Source organism: Hippopotamus amphibius, chromosome 6, assembly GCF_030028045.1.
Source record: "Hippopotamus amphibius kiboko isolate mHipAmp2 chromosome 6, mHipAmp2.hap2, whole genome shotgun sequence".
NCBI lineage: Eukaryota > Metazoa > Chordata > Mammalia > Artiodactyla > Hippopotamidae > Hippopotamus > Hippopotamus amphibius.
In genome coordinates, this window is record NC_080191.1 from 130,311,853 (window position 1) to 130,331,300 (window position 19,448).

General features: G+C 42.0%; 1 protein-coding gene across 1 annotated transcript in view; it reads left to right on the top strand.

Annotated features, from left to right (window-relative positions):
* Positions 1–19,448, top strand: part of MED12L (mediator complex subunit 12L) — a 329,018-nt gene that overhangs the window by 177,194 nt on the left and 132,376 nt on the right. The gene's annotated exons all lie outside the window — the stretch shown is intronic.

The following is a 19,448-nucleotide window of genomic DNA, read 5'->3' on the forward strand; positions in this document are numbered from 1 at the left end:
GATACAGAGGCAGCTAATTTTACATTTTAGGTTTTCTTTTCACCTCAGAGCGTATCCTCTCCCTTCCTTTTTTCACTTCTATAAAGACGGTGCGTGCAGAGATATTTATAGTAGGGAAAGAAGTGGTGAGATCCTTGTGCAGAAACATAGTTGGCAGTTTCACGGGCCAGGAAAGAGAGAATATGAAACACTATGGACCACCTCCTAGAGTATTTAACTGAGTTTAGTATTGTTTTCCGTATTCCATTCTTGTCGCAGTGCATGCAAGGCTATCAGCTCCTACCAGGATTAGGTCTGGGATTTGGATCAAGTTGGTTGGCTTCGGATAAGATTAGGGTCTCCTGCAAATCTTTATAAAGAAAATAAGAATGTAACCTAATAAGTTAAAATATGCCCAAAGATTGTTGTCATATTGAGTAAGTATCATTTTCTAGAGGAGAAAGATTGATGATGGAAAGGTTTGTCTCTGTGCCTATTAAAATGTAAGCTCCATGAGGTGAAGGACTCTTGCAAGCAGAGTATCTCTAGTATCTGGAATCGTGGCTGCCACATAGTAAGGAATCAGTGTTTGTTGAATGAATGACTGAAATAGCTCTAGAATGAGGAAAGTTTGTTTATCCTATTCTGTAGCAGGATGGTAACGTTCTTTAGATGAAGCCTCCTGTGAGCTCACTTACCAACCTTTGACCTTAGGGCTGGGAGAGCCTATAAGCTGTAGGTGGGCCCTGCTTTCCAGCCCAGTATCTCCCCCACGACATAAGAAAAGTTATATACTTCAGGTTGGTTTGGTGTAAATTGTTCCTATAGTCTAACCACGTGATAAAAATAAGGGTGTGATCCTAGAAGACTAAGAATCAGGTTCTTTTCCCCAGTGATCACACCGAAGTGTACAGTCTCCTTTGGGCCAAGTCTGAGAAGCCAAATAGCTGACCTTTCTCTTTTTTTCTTTGAGATTTTAGCTTCAACAGCAGATGTTACATAATTGAGTAGAAGCCACCGACCCCTCTCTGACTTTTATCTGAAAGATAAAGGGTCAGAACATGATATCTAAGGCCTTTGATGCTTTTCAGAAACAGCAGATGGAAGACTTCAGTGAAGAATAAAAAGCCGGCAATTTAATTTAGGCTGAATGAAGACAGATCTCAAAGGGATGGAAAATGGATCAGATCCAAAAGCATATGACCAATATTTCACTTTGTCTTTAAAAGAACAGGTGGATTGAGAAACTTTGTGGTGAGGTTGGTTTTTCTGTGAAATAATATTTCCAAGTTGTTACCACAAAAATAAGGCTGGGAGTAAATTACCCACTAAGTTTGTACTTTTCTCAGGTGCTAGTTGGGAAAAGAAAACTCCCTGTGGAGCAACCAAAAGATTTAGTAAAAAGGATTTTAAAGACCTGATGGAGGAGACTTGATCACACATGCTGGAAATTTAAACCAGATTTTATATAGTTTGTTGGTGGGTACTTTTTGAATGAAGATAGGATACTTCTTCTGAAATGGGTTTCTGTAGCCATGTTCCCTAGACTTTTATGAGGCAATGCATCTTTCAGCATTCAGGGCCGCTGTGGGTTTAGTACCAGGATGTAGCAGCAGACATGAACCTAATTTGAAATCCCAAGCAGTAAACAGAATTGAACCAATGAATCCCCTTTGCAGCATCCAATCTGAAGTGTAAGGATGACCATGTAATTTATTGTCCAAACCAGGACGCTTCTGAGGTAGAAAGGGGGAACCATTTACAATTATGTCAGAAAGTGGGTGAAAACTAGAACTGTCCCAAGACTTAGTGACACTTTACCCAGTGGAGTTAAAAATGGAATGTGTAACAAAATCACCTGCAAGGCTATTAAAACACAGATTGCTGGGCTCCACTCCCAAAGTTTCACATTCAGTAGGTTTAGGGTCAGAAATTTGCATGTCTGACAAGTTCATTGGTGCTGTTGATGCGGCTTGTGTGGGGACTACACTTTGAGAATTACTGCTCTGCCTGGGCAGGCTTGGCACTCTTATGCTGATGATGTAATTTTCACTTGAAAGAAACTCTCCTTGGTGTTCAGTCCTCCTCTGCTAGACAGCCTTCTGCAGATGAGGATATCCATGAAGAAGATGGCAGAAAAAACTTGCGTTGCCTTCAGTGTATGTCTTTGTGGACTGATCTGTTCTTGGTATTCCAGGGACCACTCACCTGGTACCAACCTAACTTTCAAAGAAATGTTGAAACCAAATGGAAGAAATGTGACTTCTGGTTTCTCATCGTAGAGACTTTGACTTAGCGAAGCCTCAACACGTGAATGTACTCTAGAGACATTTTATAGAATGAACATCGTTATGGGCAAGTGTTCCTCCACCCTTTTCTTTTACATCTGGGAAAGCAAGATGAGTCACCAGCAGCTCTACCTGAGCCATCTGAGAAGTTTGGCCAGGGTTCTTGCTCTTGGTGCATCTGCTCAAACTGGCCCAGTCTGGCCCAGAAATACAGCTCCAGCATGTGCCACCCGTGTTGGCCGTCCGCACTCTATAGGCTTTGTCATGTGGGACTAAGTGAACTTGCTAGAATTGCATCATCCAGGACTCCTACCTTACTGCAGAAACAATGCTAGCTCTTTGCACACAGGGAAAAAAACCCCAAATCCCCAGTATTTCTCAATTCAGCAGTTAACTGCAGAAGCATCATAGATCTAATGTGAAATATCTTGACTCTGTTTGTTTCTCTTTCTTTTTAAATCAAGAACAGTGGGGATGATTTGGTGCTTTTGCTTTTCCAGCATTTATTCATCATTTTGCCCTCTCGTTGACTGACTGAGATTGAATGAGAAACACGCAGATGGATTTACTAGTAAGGCAGGTGTGAATGTGGGATTCACCATAGATCAGTGGTTCTTAAAGAGTGGACACCCCCCAGGTCAGCATCCGCATCACCTGGGACTTGGTTAGAAACGCAGATTCTTCAGCCCCAACCCCAACTTACTGAATCGGAAGCTTTGGGGAGTAGGGCCCAGGGATATGGGTTTCAACAAGCCCCCCAAGTAATTATGATGTGTCGCAAAGTTTGACAGGCACTGTTGTAAACAGTTTTAGGTTATAGTTTATCAGTTTGGGTCCACAGAGGTATTGAAATGTCTAAATTACGCTTTCCAGGGGTCTGATGTGTAATTTCGTACACATCTGCTTCGATGAAATGCGTCTTTATGATACCAGGGAAAGCAGTGACGGTGTTCGTCAACATTTTCTGAACACTTTCTACGTTACTATGTAAAGATTTTACAAATCATATCTACTTTAATCCTACATAGTCTTGTGCTAAAGTCATCCGTGGTTTGCAGCGAGGGGAGTGGGACTCAGGAGCTTGGCAGACGGGCCTCCTAGCGGGTTATCTCGTAGTGTTTTGCTGCCTGGTGTACCCATGCGTGTTTTAATGTGTATCTCGTCCCCCACCCCCCAATTCTCCTGATTTTGAGAGACTTTCTTTTTCTCCTCCTGTCTCCTTCCCCCTGTTGTAGCCTGTACGATATGTCAGGGAGAATTAGAATTTTATGTTTTTAGAGTAATTTTTCTCCCCAGTATATGTGTCTGATACTAGATTGAACATTCTTCTCACCAGGGAATTAGAACTACCATCCTACAAATGCATGATTGGGGATGAAGGTAGTTGAAGAGGATTGAAGGACATGCCGATGGGCAGCTGGCAGGGCGGGGTGGCAGGGCCAGGATGGGTGTCGCGGTGGGGAGGGCTGCGTGGATTTGAAACCCTGTGCCTTTCCTGCCCCGAACAGAGTGCAGGTACCTTCCTTGTGCCCAGAGGCTCAGGCTCGCTGTGAGATTAGCTGTGTGACGTTGGTCAGAGGGGTTATGTCCTGTCTGCCTGCTTCCTCAAGTGTCAAATGGACACTTCCGCATCTCAGCAAACAGTAGTTCTTCCCCACGCCCTGCCCACTCTCCCTTCCTGGGTCTGCACACTTTGAGTATCTTGGTGTCCCCTCATTTCTTCCTTACTAAGCTAGAACAATCTGTAGTTTGTGTGTAAAGTGTATATGTGTGCATACTTTTATGTGTGTATTTATAGATTTTTTTTGAAGTATAAAATATTTATGTTCACAAATCATAAAACGCTATTTTGGTATTTTAGAGTGAGTGCATTGTTTTATTTTTTTTTTTTAACTTATCTAGGTTTTTTTTAGTGCCAAAGCTGTTCTTAAAGTCTGTATCAGTTTTAAGAAGATAAATATGCACGCTATAGAGTATTTTCTGTTTTACCAGCGTGATCTTCCGTTCATTTTCTCCATAAAATTAGTTGTCCTTGCTTGAAAAAAATATTTCTGGACTGGATGGATTACATGGGATTGGTTGACTATGCTGACAGCGTAGATCCCTACTAATTCCCCTGTGTGTAATTTAAATTTATAACGTTTAAAATATTTTAAATAATTTACCTTGTTAGTCCTAGACCATAATAAGTAAAGTGAACTTAAAGTTTTGCTATGCGTAGGATAGATGTTTGTAACTCACTTTAAAGGTAAATGCATAACTTACTAGGTATTAATAGAGTTAATTTATCCCAATAACAAAGATAAGAGCCTTTATCTATACAAATATATGTACAAATAGATACTAACCGTATGTCTATGCATACATGAAATTGCAAACGAAAACATATTCACACTGACATAAGTATTACTGCCATAATTGAGTTTGCAGTTTTTAGAGGCAATTTTGATGCACATCTACAAGCTTTTGAAATGTTTGTCCTGGATGAATACCTTTTAAGCATTTTCTCTGATAGCTCCTCGTCACAGATGTATTTTGACCGCCACAATTGGAAATCCTAAATAATCACCAATGGTAAAATTTCAAATTTGGACCCCCAAACCAGCATGAGCAAATATATTACTCTATCAACCAATTATAGTTCTCAAACCCAAGGTAACTTACTGAGAATAGGGACAGTTCAGTGTCCTTCAGCGTTGTTGCTGCCTAGCCCAGAAATCTGCTTTTCCACTCTCATGCCCCCTTCGCGCACGCTGACGTTCTTTCATGGAGAAGTATTTTCCTTACCTGTTTGTAGCCCTTCATCTGCGCGTCAAGCAGCATTCATTTCAGGATGTGTCTCCGTGGACGCTCCAAATTAAGACTGTTACACACAGAGTTCTTGCTTGTCTTCAGGAACAGACGAAAATCAGGAACTTGACAGAAACCACGAGATAGTAGGTCGACGGTCACTCTGCTGAATTGGTCAGTTAGAAGTCACTCAAGGTTGGGAAACGGAAACAAGGAGGAAGAGAGAGATGTTTGGATCTCTGTGGGTGTCGGGCTGGCCTCTGTGCTAATTCCTTTCCTTCAGTGATCCAAAAAGAAAAAAAAAAAACCCTGTGTTTTTTGTTTGTTTTTTTTTTCCCCTTCTTGAAATTTTTTTCTACTTTTTCCCCTGCCGATGTCGCCACGTCCTCTGGGAAGTAAACAGCCAGGCAACAACCTGAGCAGGTTTTCTTTTTAAACATTGCCATTGCCAAATTCAGCATGTGGTAGGAGGTGGAGCGCTGGCGGGGTCACCGAGGTAGGGAAGACGTGGCTTTATCTGCAACACCTTCGGAAGAGGAAACATTTGTGGGGGAGGGAAAAACTTCCCTCTACTCTTCTCGGCTCCTCTGGCTGGTCTGAGAATTAAGTTGACGTGAGACCGATTAACAGGAGAAAAACCAGAGTTTAAGGACATGTATACATGGGAGAGACCCAGGGAAACTGAGTAACTCACCACAATGGCAGAAGCCACCACCTCAAACAGCATCTTCAACTAAAGGCAAAAGATGTTGGGGGTAGGGATTTGGGAATTCAAAGAGGAGGAAGGCCATTCACAAGAAGATGAAAAATAACAAATGTTTGGTAAACAAATGTTTGCTGTGTCATCAGAGACAGTGGGACACCAAGAGGCATTTTAACGCTAAAATTTTGTTGGGTTCCTCCCTGTCCACACATCTAGTTCGTATTGTGCTGTAGGTATCTGTAGTGGTAGCTTCCTTCTTGGAACGGGTGCTCTATCTAAATTCTCCTAGGCAGTTAGGGGGAAGGTCAAAGGTTCCTGAGTCTTTGGGGCCTGAATTGTTTCCAGCTCAAAATAATTAGTAGGCCAAAGAGACACACTTTGGGGTGGCAGGTTTTGCTCCCCCTTCCTTTCAGCAGCCACGCAGTGTGACAGCTGTCCACAAACAGGTGGTGATTGGGGGGGTCCCCCAAAATGTGGAATTAGCATTTGAGAAAAGAAGCACTTTGGCATCCACAAGCCCATCTGTTCGATGAGAGGTGCTGTTATTGTCATGTTTTTCCACATTAGTTTTTCCGTATTGAGCATTACTGGCAAATATTGGGTTGGCCAAAAAGTTCGTTTGGGGTTTTCTGTAAGATGTTACGGAAAAAACCCAAACGAACTTTTTGGCCAACCCGATAGGTCATGAATAGGACTTCAAATAAACTCATGTGTTCATCTTCTGCTAAGTGTTTGCTGCTAAGGTTACTGTTTTGAAAGTGAGCGGCAGGACCCCTGCGTAATTTTGGTTTCTTTCAGGTGTGTCATATAATTTGTTATGTCCCGAGGAGTGTTCCAGTGGCTTTCCCGCTGAGAAATCGTGTGCAGTTAGAGATGGAAATATTCAGAATCTGGCTGCAAATCCCTCATTCAAGTGTGTGACTCAGAACCAGATAAGAAAGAAATTCTGCCCTGGAAGGCCCTTTATTAGGCTGCTACGTTTGCGGGTGTGTTCACGCAGGTGCTCCCATGGCCGAATTAGGGGCTCACAGTTTAATGTGTCAAGTTCAATTTGACTTAAAAGCATAACATTCATTTGCAGTTACAGTAGTCAGTAGTACTTATTTCTATGCTTGTGACATGCTAGGTGCTGTTCTAGATACTTTATATGCACCTACTGGAAGGTGGGCAGTGTTCCAGGCACTGGGGATGAAGCAGTGACTAAATCAGACCCCAGTCCTTTTCCTCATGAAGTACATTTGCTTATTTGGCGTCTTACATACAAACCCAGTGGTCAGTATTGATCCTTAATAGACTCGGCAGAGGCCCTGAGGGGCCCAGAGCTGGTTTAGGGAAGCTTCCCACTTGGCTCTGCCTGGGGGCACACATTCTCCCTCCCTCCGCGGGGCCCAGAGTCTTCCCTGCTGCTTTGACCACCGGGGCTGAGAGCGCCCGTGTGCCTACAGAGGCTCGCTAGCTTCAGCTGCAAGGAGATCTTGTGGGCAAATACATGTAGGACAAGTAGACAGAAGGACAATTACCAGGGCACACTGCAGAGTCCTTCCGATGTAGATGTGATGCTGATTGAATGCATGATTTGGCACTAACAGTCTCTTAACTGCGGCTCTCAAGACTTCCCTGATGTATTGCAGGAGGCTCTGCTCATTCTGACGGTCTCAGGAACACCCATTGACTGTCCCTGTGCTCTCTTGTGCTTCTTGCCCTCTCCGTGGGGGCTCCCATGTGTGTATGGAGCGTGACTCAGGTGGAAATTATCGTTACATTCAATTCACTGGATCTGCTTGTTTTCTTCTTGATACCAGGAGTTGCAGAGTCAAGGCCGAAGGGATAGCTCTACAGGTGATCACCTGATGGCAGGTAGTCTGGATAAGTGAAGGTAGACTGGGCGTGAGACCCCTGGGGACTGAGGAATTGTAGACTCATGGCCCACCCAGGGGGGCAGCTGCTACACAGCTAGACCTTGTCAGGGTCCAGCGTGGCCTCCTCTGTGGATGGGCCAGTGTTGTCAAGTGGTGATCGTCTGCGCTGTTGCAAACACTTTTTGTGTTTATGTGTCTTAACTCACTGGGTTCTCACAACAGCCCATGAGCTGGGTGGCTTCCACCCCTTTCTTAATAAATGAGGAAACTGAAGCACAGAGATGTTCAGTTAGGTCCCACAGCTCCTGGAGTTGGAGTTTGGACCCTGGAAGATCAGCTCCTGGAGTCCGTGCTCTTAACCATACTTTTATGCCTCTCCTAGTTTCACGTGTTGTCATCTAAGTCAGACACTTTTCAAATTCGCGTAGATCTGCTGTCTTGTGGGCCAAAACAGAACCTGTCTGTGACTGTTTGGCTCGTGGGAAGCCGGTTGTGGCCTCTGCTTTATAGTCAGTTGTATCGGCAGGTAGCCGGGTTTGGGGCGGTGGGTGGGGGGTCAGCAGGAGTCAGCAGGAACACCCGTCTGCAAGGACTGGAGCAAAGCACAGATACACATCCTCTCACAGGCTGGATTGAGGAGCGCTTGCTTGTATTAGATCCTTTTGCAGCCAATTACAAAGGAACAATTTGAAGGACAACTGTTTTTCTTTTTTCAGATGAGAGAATAGAGCTTTGGAGAATTTAATGAAGTTGCTCAAGTGAGGAAGGAGGTGACTGGGCTGGACTTTGCAGGCAGAGTTTAGACTTGAGTTTAGGATTCCTTCCCCAGTTCAGCGGCTCTTTCTACAGCCACAGGAACAGTGAACAGCGATACATTAATTCATCAAGCATCTGAGAGCCGGGTACCCTAGGACAGTCCTTGTTAGGAACACAGGAAAAGTGTATTTTCTCATCACGAAATGCTGCTTGTACGCGTGTGTGGCATTTGAATCGGAGGTAGAGTGACGGCAGCAAATAAGTGGTGCAGGTGATAGCACTTAAGATGCCGAGGAGTGGAGTTCGTGGTGAAGGCTGTGCTTGCCTTGGAATTGGGGAAGATGGAAACGTAAGTCTCCAGGAGGAACTTGGGGAGATATCTGTCTACCTTGTCTTCTCAAGATTGCCTACCCCAAGACAATGTCTGCCTTAGCAGAGCTTTTGGCTATAAGGAGCTTACTGCCCGTGGGGCAAGGGCATGGCTTGTGGTTTCCTGTTAAATGTTTGGGAGTCATTTTAAGAAAAACCGGGAGCAGGCTCTGGATGGTGCTGCTTACTCTCTGCTCACCTGGTGACTCTGAAGCAGTGCTGCCTCTTTTAAGGTCATTGTTTACATACTTGACTGGCCACCAACACCACCTGGGGAGGCTTTAATAATGCAGATTCCAAGACCCTTCTTCAAATGAACCAGTCAGAATCCTTGTTTTTGGCTCAGGATTCTGTACTTTCTAGTGTCTGGGTAAGTCAGAAATGTGGCCAGGTGTGAACATCTCTGCCGTTCTAGTTTGGAGCCTCTGATCTTACAACTCTTCGAGGAACTTTTATCCTCCTGGCAGATGTCCTGCCTCCTGTTTTGTCTGGCTCCCTCCAGCTGCCTGGCCCCTATCAGTTACTGCCGAAACTTCGGGCTCTGTGCCCTGAGAGCGGAAATTGTGACGAGTAGGGTGGTATTAGTGAGAGGGGAGATTCATAGGGAGACCTAGAGACAGAGAACAGTGAGAACAGCCACAGATTAGGTAAAACCAAGGAGGAAATAAGAATATCATCAGAGGCTTATGCAGCAGAGACAGTGATGTCTGACTTCTCCTGGAGCCTTGAGTTGTATATTTCAGCCTGTCTTCTCTTTTCTTTTCCCCACTGGGCGTCAATGAATGATATAAATCTGTTCTTACACTGTCTGTTGTTACTCTTTTTCTTAGCAGGAAAGTGTTAGGAGTGGAGTCTTCCTTTATTTACGCACCTCACCCTGTCACCCACATTTTGAAAACTGGCCTCAGGTGTCCCAAAGTGTGGAGCTTGTGGAAACCTGGGTGTATTTGTGAAAGACTCAGACATATTTCAATGCACGATGTAAAGGTGGTCCTGCTACTGTTTTGTATTTCCTTGAGATTTATGCTGGCCATTTTGTGGATATGCTTAAATGTAAAGATAAGCTTGTTCACATTTTTCTCTATTAGAATTAGAAATAAGTATCTTATTCATGTCTGCAAAAATATTTTATCCTGGCAGACTATTGATCATATTTTGTGTATTTTGAAAAGTAGGTGGTTAACAACGCAAATAACTTGGCTTTATTCAACACTAGACACCAGCTTCAATACAGCATAAATAAAATAACAATGAAGGTAATAATAATCATAATAGGTTGAGGGCATATTTCCTGCTTTCGGGATTCTAAAAAAAAAATGAAAAGAAAAAGTAAAAAAAAATAACATAATTGATGTTTTGTGTTCCTTTTGTCTTTGATGCTTTGATTTATGCTGAACAGTTCTGTGTTCCCTCAGTTTCTCATTCCTAAGATTAAAATTGGAACTCTGAGATTAAGATAGCATGGGGTTTCATCCCGATTCATCTCAGAACCCTCCGCATGCCCATGGAATGACTGCCAGCGACCCCCGCCCCGCCCCACCTGCTCACACACGCCCACACGTTTCCTTTCCCCAGCATTGTTTCCAGGCTGGACTCTGTGTTGTCAGTAGCAAGACGGGTTATATATAACTCTCCCTTGTGTATTCATACCACAGAGAGCCGGAGCCTGGGACGCAGAATCCTCCAGTGTCTGTTACTGTTTCCAGTCAGTTTCCAGCCAGCCTGTCAACAGCTGTCTTAAAAGCTGGTTTACTTACTTCTATAAATGTCTTATTTTGTTCCTTACCCCCAAATCCTTTTTTTAAGTAAGTGCAAAAACAACTTTATTCTTATTGCCTTATCCCCTGTTTTTCCCACTTGCTTCTCTGGACAGTTAGCCACACTAGAGCACTTTTTTTCTCACTTGCTGTCTTGGGGACTTACTCATGTTAGCCCTGTGTAATTATACCTCCTGCTCCCCCCCCCCCCCCCCATGGCTTTGTAGCATCCCATCATTTATTTAGTCAGCCCTTATTGATGGACATTTAGGTAGATATGAACATTTTCAATGAATGTATTTTACCCACAGGACCTATTTACTGTGTTACATCATTTTTAAAAAGTTAAAAAGGCTTTGCTGGCAAGTGATTTCGAGTGGGGGGTGTGTGTGTGTGTTTGTGTGTGTGTGTTTTGGGGGAGGTCATGGTTGCAGACAGGATTCCACCAGACATTTAGAGATATGCAGGGTTAAGAATACAGAGGATTTTAGTACAAGGCCCAATAGAATTATTATAGGAAAGTAGAGAGAAACTTAAAGAAAATAAGTTTAGGGAATTCCCTGGTGGTTCCACTGCCAGGGTTTGGGTTCAATCCCGGGTCAGAGAGTTAAGATCCCGCAAGCTTTGCGGCCAAAAAAAAAAAAAAAATGGAAGTAAGCTTGGAAGTTGCCCTCTGAAAGGACCTGTGAGGGAGCTGGTATCTGAAACAGTTCTTGCTAGATGGCTCTTTTATGTCTATAATGGGGTGAAAGTCAATCTGGGAAGAAAAGAACGGTGTACGCAAAGGCACCAGGGAAGGAAAGTCAGCAGAGGTGGGTGGGGTGTAATGTGAGGATCTTAATTGTCAAAATGAGGCTTTCATAATTCACTATACCATGTCATTTTTTGAGCTTTGTGGTAAAATAACTGAAAATGTGCCTTAAAAAGTGTAATCTGGTAGAAAAACATGGAATGCAGACATGCCTTTTTGCATTTCTCTATGTGAAACATTAAATCTTGCCAAAGCCAGTGCATTGATTTAGGGTAGTGGAAGAGGGTGGAAGGAATTATGTCTTTAAAACACAATTAGTCACTATATTGTAAAACAATGCTTTTTTTTTGTTTGTTTTTTTAACCTCTTGGAAGGACCGGCAGGCACAGGAATTCGTTGGGTATTGTGTGCTTACCTTTATCTAAGAGGTGTCATTGGAGAAACAAATGTCAGGTACAATATCTCCACCTTCTGGAAGATTGGCAGAAGTAACAGTTTATAAAAAGAATTGATATGTGCAATATTTACGTGTTTTGTAGACGGCTAACAAGAACCTCACTTTGAAATAGGTGCTAACGTTGAGTCATGAGTTGAATACCGAGTCTCAATGAGTTGAATTGCTTAAACAGGTTTTCTGTGTTGCTAATATTAGGTTGGATTTAACCTTAAGAATCAGAAGGAGTGAATTTCAGTTGATGATATTAACAAAGTCAAAATTGAGAACTCATAGTCACAAAAATAAAATCTCAGAGCATATATTTCCTCTTCTCTGTATGGTTTTTTGGAAAGATGCTCATGAAGCAGAGGAGGGCGTTTTCTTTTATCCCTTTGAGTCTCCAAAATATATCCTTTCTCGTTATTTCCATTCTGCTCCCATCTGCTCTTAAGACTCACCTCACCTGTCACTATTTCTGGGCGTGTCCCTGATATCTTGGCATTGTTCATAGTCTTCCCACGTGGCCTGTGTTTTTATATCAGTCCCAGCCAGAATGGCCAGTGGCTGTCTTTGTTGGCTTGTTTTGGATTCCCCAGTGCCCACTCCTGTAGCAGGCTCTCAGAAATGTTTGTTGACTGAACGTGTGTTACCAAAATAGGGGAGAGGCAGGAAATATCCCCCAACTGTGTGTTCTGGTCCTGTAGGTAAAGAGAAATGAGATGATGGAATTAATCTGAAAATAAGGACTGTGAATGTTTTTAAATACTATTATCCCAGTGGCATCAAATCATCTAATCACTTGTATCCGCACACTTTTGAGTTCCTTCTGTAGGTTTCTGAACCCCCGACCTGCATAATGATTCATCCTAGGACGGGTTCCTTAGAGAACAGCACTCTGCTTTATGAGATGGTTTATTTGCTTAGCACCCTGACTGCTTGACTTTTTAGTAAATCGTTAGAACAAGTTAGGAAAATGAGCTTTCAGAAGTCACTGAGAGAAGCTTTGGCCAGAATGAGACTTAAGAATGTAGAGAATGAATATTTCATTTTTATTATGTGGACAAAAATAATCTATAAACAACCTGTAATAGGAATAGAAAAAAGTTTTATTTGAGCCAAACTGAGGACTAAAGCCCAGGAGACAGCCTCTCAGATAACCGAGGAACTGCTCTGGAGAAAATTGGTTTTCAGCACGGTTTTATATCTTCTCAGAACAAAGAACATCATCAAACAAGTCGGATACATTCCTTTATGGTTTCAAAAAATAAATAAATAAAAAGATCAGCACATACACAGTGACCAGCGTGGCCTTGGCACCTGGAAAAGGAGTCTTATCATGGAAGGGGTACCAGCATTGGCCTCCCAAGAAGGGAGGCTTTAATCTTTATTTTTCACGTGGACAGTCTTTACTTCTGATCCGTGTGCCCTTTTCTTTAATAATCAAAGCAGAGGTACAGTGTATGTGTGATAGGTCACAAACAGGCTGTTCTGTTAGCACGAAATTCAACTCATGTATAAGCCAGAATGACTTCCCCATGCCTCGGTATGTGAACATTTCTTTTCTCAGCTGGATAAACTTTCCCAGAGTTGTTCCTCATAAACAGAGGTCGCCTGTTCAGGCTGCAGGGTGTGTGGGAAGCGCAGGCGCTAGCACATTTAGGGGAAGGTTTTGTGGTGGGGAGACTTCGGGGAACTTGCCTGAGTTAACTGAGTGCTGTGGGTGATCTCCGGCAGGTTTTTGTCCCCCCCATGCCCCCCCAAAGAGTAACCCACACCTGAAATTTGTAGGCTCAGTCTTCTCTGTCCAGCAAACTGCTATTAGCTGAGCATACTTGTACGTACTTCTGGTTTGTGTGAGTGTTGTGTGGTTACCTTTGGCAATTTAGTTTCTTTGGTGGAGTGACTGAGAAACTTTTCTGTGGCTTTAGGCCATTAATGCTGTAGAGAGAGCTACGTATCTGTTTAGTTAATATTTGGAGCACAGCAGTGATTCTTTTTTTTTTTTAAGCTCTTTATTGGAATATATTTGCTTTACACTCTTGTACCAGCTTTTGAGGTACACCAAAGTGAACCAGCTGTATTTATACATATATCCCCATATCCCCTCCCTCCCACGACTCCCTCCCCGCCTCCCCTGTCCTGGCCCTCTAAGGCATCTCCCATCATCAAGTTGATCTCCTTTTGTTATAGACATATTTACACTACCAACTGTAAAACAGATAGCTAGTGGGAAGTTGCTGTGTAACAATAGCAGTGATTCTTAACGCTGTTTTGCATGGACCAGTTGGCATCATTAGAATGGAGAAACCATGAGGCCCAGTTTCTGTGTTTAGTCCTCAAATGAGCTGTTCAGGGAGCAGCTGTGCGTGTTGCCCCTGTCTGGTTCCCAGGGATCACAAGGTGGGTTGAATGAGGACGTGTGGTTCCGCTTGCGTGACTTCACGAGTAGAAGGCTCATTCGGATCCCATGTCCCACTCCTCCTTTGGGAGCCTGGCAGACTTCCTGTAGGGGACTTCCTGTATCTAACCCCAGTTATAGTTCGGTGACATCAGTGCCCTTAGTGGCCCAGCTCCCGGCTAGCCTGTTTGTTTAGTTGTCTCTGTGGAGGCCTGTGCATTGGCAGGGGAAATGCAGCCTCCCTCTCTAAAATCCTGTTGATGTCATACCAATCATAAATTTTGTACCTAGTCGTTCACAGCGTGAGAAAAGATTTGTGATGGTTTTGGTGCGGAGGAAAGAGAGAATTTAAATTAGAGTTTAGCCCATGTATTCCTTCAGGAAGCCAAGGCAAATAAAAATACTCAATTTGGGTGAGCTGGGTTCTTTCTTGTGGCATTAAACAAAGCTGCTAGCAACGAGCACTAACCTAGAAACCATTATCCTCACACCCAGGAAACCTCCATTAGCGATTTTTGTTCAATAGCTGCTAATCCAGCATTCAGGGGTTCACAGTTTGTGTTAGTAAACTGGACGGAAGAAGCTTCACAGCGGGGCTTCTCTTTGAAATGGCTGGATTTGAGCCCTTTTCCCTTGTCCTAAAGCTGCTGGTTTAACTGGGTAACGCAATCCTAACGTAGACACGAATTTTCAGATGTGCTGTGCCCACAGGTTTGCCCGCACTGTCTCAGTTTACACCTGTGCGAGCTCAGTAAGTGACACTTTCACTCTGAAAAGTATCCAGGTTTTGATCATGAATTATATGCTCATCTGTATTATAAGGGAATAAAATGATCACATATGTGTGATTGATGGGCTTAACTTAATGTTCTCTTAATAGTGAGTATACTCTTTCAGGTTTAGTAAAGAAATTATTGAGGCTTTGCTTAAGAGTGCTTCTCAACTTCAACCCCAGCCTTATGTGCAGTGGTGAAATAGTTTGCATTCCTAACATTTGGTAACGTAAATAATTTGCAAGGCTTTTGGTCGTATCAGTGATACCTTGAGGTGTGTGTTTCATTTCAATATTGAGCCGTGGTTAAAACTGGAGCTTCTGGAACCAGATGGCCTGAGTCTGGATCCCAGCGACAGCCTTTCTAACCTGTGTGACCTTGAGAATGTTAGGGTAATGCTAGTGCTTCCTCAGGGGTTTGTCAAGGGCATGAAAGGTCGTTGATATAGGTGAGGTGCTGAGAAGTGTGCCTGCTGTGTATGCAGTGACCAATAAAAGTTAGCTATTTTTATTTCATTAGTGTTAAAAGTCCTAGAAAAGAGTATGTGAGGGCCTGGGACGGGATGGAAAACTCAAAGTCTCTAGCAGTAGTGCCAGCAGTTTAAAATCATCGTGCGGTTGGTTCATTTTCTCCTCTCAGCTGGGCACACGGTGGGAGGTAAGAGCCAGGTCTGCTATACTCCCAGGTCCTTGCTGGTCCACGAGATCCCAGAGCCTCCTCCAGCCTGAGCAAAGCCCGATGCGGGGCCAGGCTGGGTGGAGGCCTCGCTTGTCCACCATATCTGAAGGTGGATCTGCAAGATCGGGTGCAGGGTTGCTAATGGGGGTGAGGGAAAGAGGGGTCACAGGATGACTCAGAACTTCCAGTTCAGGTGCCTGGGTGGATGGTGATGCTGTTCATCAAGTTCAAGGTAAGGAGCCTCCTTGGACGAGGTGGAGAAAGTGACGCAGTCCATATTTTTGTGGCGCCACACTGGGACGCAAAGTGAGGTCTGTGTGTGTAGGTAGGTTATATTATGTCTGGCTTTTATATTACTCTACTAAAAATATGCTGAAGTATATCTCACAGAAAGAGTGCATTGGGTTTGATGGGGTTGTAAAGTCCTGATCTCAATGATTCCAAATTTATATCACAGACGTGTTCTGCCCAATATTCATCTCCTTATATATTTATTTGTTTTTCCATTGTGTTTAATGGTGGCATTTCTCTAGCTGCGTAAAACAACACACAAAAAATCTAAAGACACAGATGATATGGTTCAGGCTTTTTGAAAAAACACAGAGATATTTATTTTTGATAGTTGACAGATGGCTTCACTCTTACTGAAGGTATTTTGGTTTGGGCTAGTAGTAACAATCTTAAGCATGGGATGTGATTTTTTTAAGGTCTGTTTTTAAGGACTATTTAAAAACCATCATAGGTTAAGGAGCTGAGTCATGTTTTACTAACTCTATTCGCCCTAGTTATACATGCTGTGCGTTTATATGTGTGTCCAGGTAAACGTGTCTAGAGTGTTGTTGGAAAGCCTTGTTTATAACATTTAAACCTAGACTTGGAAGCTTTGGCCAATCTGGTGACTGTTCTAGATTCTTGTTGCTGAGCTAGGCTGATTTAATCAGATGCGTGGCTCATTTCTGAGAATTGCTGCAATCAGTAGATATTCTCTGGCATTATTCAAAGAGAAATTGGCCACTTTATTAAGAGCACTTGCCTATGAAGCTGTTTGAAAGAAAGCAGCTTCCAGTTTCGTTCCATATCTTGAGTTTCCAGATGAGGAGAAGAAAGGATAGATGGTCTAATAGCCACATTGCACCATTTAAAAAATCATTTTAGATGATTTCTTATCTCATTATTGTAGCTTATAAGAAAAACTTAAGAATAGTCAAAATAAAAATTGCCATTTGAATCTCACATATTTCTTGATAAGTTAAAAATTTTAACACTGACAGTCTTATTTCTCCTTCATCTGTAATAAATGATTGTTATTTATTTATAATTTATTTATTTATAATCTGTTTATTTATAATTTATAATCATTTATAATAAATGATTTTTATAAACAGTAGATAAATTTTAATTAAAATTTTTTTGTATGCCAAGAAAAGCAGTTCCATTTTCCCCATGAAATCCATGTATGTTGCAACCTTTTTAGGTTTTTTTACATCTATAAGATAAGATTTCTTATAGGTCTTAATTATTTTTTTTCAAACATTTCCATCTTACATTTGTCTAGGCAGCTCCAGGACTGCTTCTCTCCCTGCGCCCATTCCCTCTCCCCCTCCCCCGCAGCTGCCAGACTGTTTTTTTGTGTACACAAGCGGTAAATAGGACCAGAGTGGTTTTTCTTCAGTTGCTTCATGAATTTTACCACTAGATGGTGCTAGAGGGCTGGGGGGGGGGGCGGTAGCTAAATCTATGTCTACCAGATGTTTGAATTATGTTGACATTTAAAAATATTTGATCTTAAGAAATACTTACTTTTATAATTCACTTAGATTTATCCAAAGATTATTATAAATATCATGTTAGGCAAAATGGTTTTTTTTTACATGGTATGTGCTTAATAAGTATTTATTGATTTGATAGCTGCCTTCTTGTGGTGCTCTGTCTGGGAGAAAATCTGTATGTATGAGGTTTAAGTGGTCCCTGAGCTTTATTTTGCCCTTATTTTTTTAGTTTATTTTTTTTTCTTGTATATCACATTTCCCCACAGTGATCATAAAAATGTATGCTTTAGGTTGTACTATCTCTGCACAGTGTTAGCTTAGCTCTTTACCCTAGATTTATGGATTTTGCTAGTTACCATTCCCTTGAAGCTTTAGTTGAGAAATGAAATCCTGGTATACTGTTTGGAAATGAGAATAAAATGGCATGAATGGTATAATGAATATAACAGTTAGTAATACACACAGCAAACATTTTTCTACAAGGTCAGTTTCTCTGCATAAGTTTTAAGAATAATAGAAATATTTCTTTTTGAAATTATCTGAATAGGTTTATCATTTGCATGATACAAAGAATAATGTTGTTTATTGCTATATTAAGAGGCCCCTGAAATATTGAATATAATCGAGAAACTCCACGTAAGAAATTTTAGATTTCAAATTAAGATTATTTCCAAATTATCAATTAATTAAAAACAGATCAAATAGAATTCGTTTCCTTCAATATTAATGCAGTAGTTTGTATTAACTTATGACACCAGCACAATATTCTATGTTATTGCTGTTGATATTGTGTTAGTCATATAAATGATTCGTTCTTGCTTGGCCTGGTTAAGTAATTTTTGTGACTACAATGTGAGTATTGGTAAAATACAAGCAGTATGATTTTGATGTTTTTATAATATGGCTTTAAAAAAATGGGGATAATACTTTTTCTATTTTTTCCTAAGTCAATGTTTTAAGATGTCCCATTGATTTAGTAATGTAGCTTCAGAGAATAAAACCACCATTACATTAAATGTACCTACTAACTCTACAGCAATCCAGTTTTAGAAACATTAAAGTGGGATTGAAATATTTTAAGGATGTTGTAGAACTGAGGCCTGAGTTTTAGAGGATTAAATGAGGTCTGGGGTTTGGTTTGGTAAATTTCAGAGCACCAAATGGAGCCATTTGATGCTGAAGATGGTAGGTTCTTAGTTTTTAGGTTCTAAGGTGAACATGCCTTTAACAGAATCCAGCCACTCCCTCACAACCACAGAGGGAAGTCAGTATCATTGTTGACTGGGATATTTGACTGGGACCTGTGAAGTAGAGAGAAATAGAGGAAGGAGAGGATAGGACACATTGAACTGAGGGTTTTTTCCCGGCTGTGGTGTTGCCCCTTCTTTTTATATAGGGTAGCTGTAACCCATTCTGGGTGCTAAAGGGAGGGAGAAGAAAGGAAGTGGCTTTTCAAACTGTCTTTTTACATTACCTTGCCTAAAACATGGCTATCTTAACTTTGCTTGTGGGCACCATGGGGCGGGGGGTGGTAGCTAGGTACATGCCCAAGTGTGGTGTATATTAATTCGTGTACCGGAGTGCCCCCTGGAATTTATGGAATTGGAATCTTGATGGAGAGATGGACATTTTGATGAAGGTCCTCAGATAGTTCTTTTAACCTCTTTGCTACGATCCCCTCTGCCAAACCTGACTCAGCTGTTAGACCCCTGTTCTGTTCTTGAACTTAACCATGGTAGTCATTGTTAGGCTGAGTTATTCGTGTGCCGCCGCGCCCCTCCCCCCCCCCCTTTTTTTTTTGCTCACTTCAGCTTTTTAAAATTTTGCAGATCATTTACAAGCATCTAAATAAAATATTGTAGTTTTACACATGTACCTCTGCTTTCTCTCTGTTAACCATAACGTTCCCTTTTCGTCAGCAAACATGCCTTCACCCCTGTTCTTTCAATGTTCCCCTAGCTCCTTGTCCAGTGTTGGGAGCAAATCGGGCACCTAGTCAGTGGTCAAGTAGCTGAGGCTTTGAGAAAGAGTGAAAGCTCAAAGGTTTATATTGAAGGAGAAAATATTCTAAGATTTTAAAAATTACTCTTAATTTTTTGACTTGATTTATTGAGCTCTATTCTTCAACTGAAGGTGTTACTT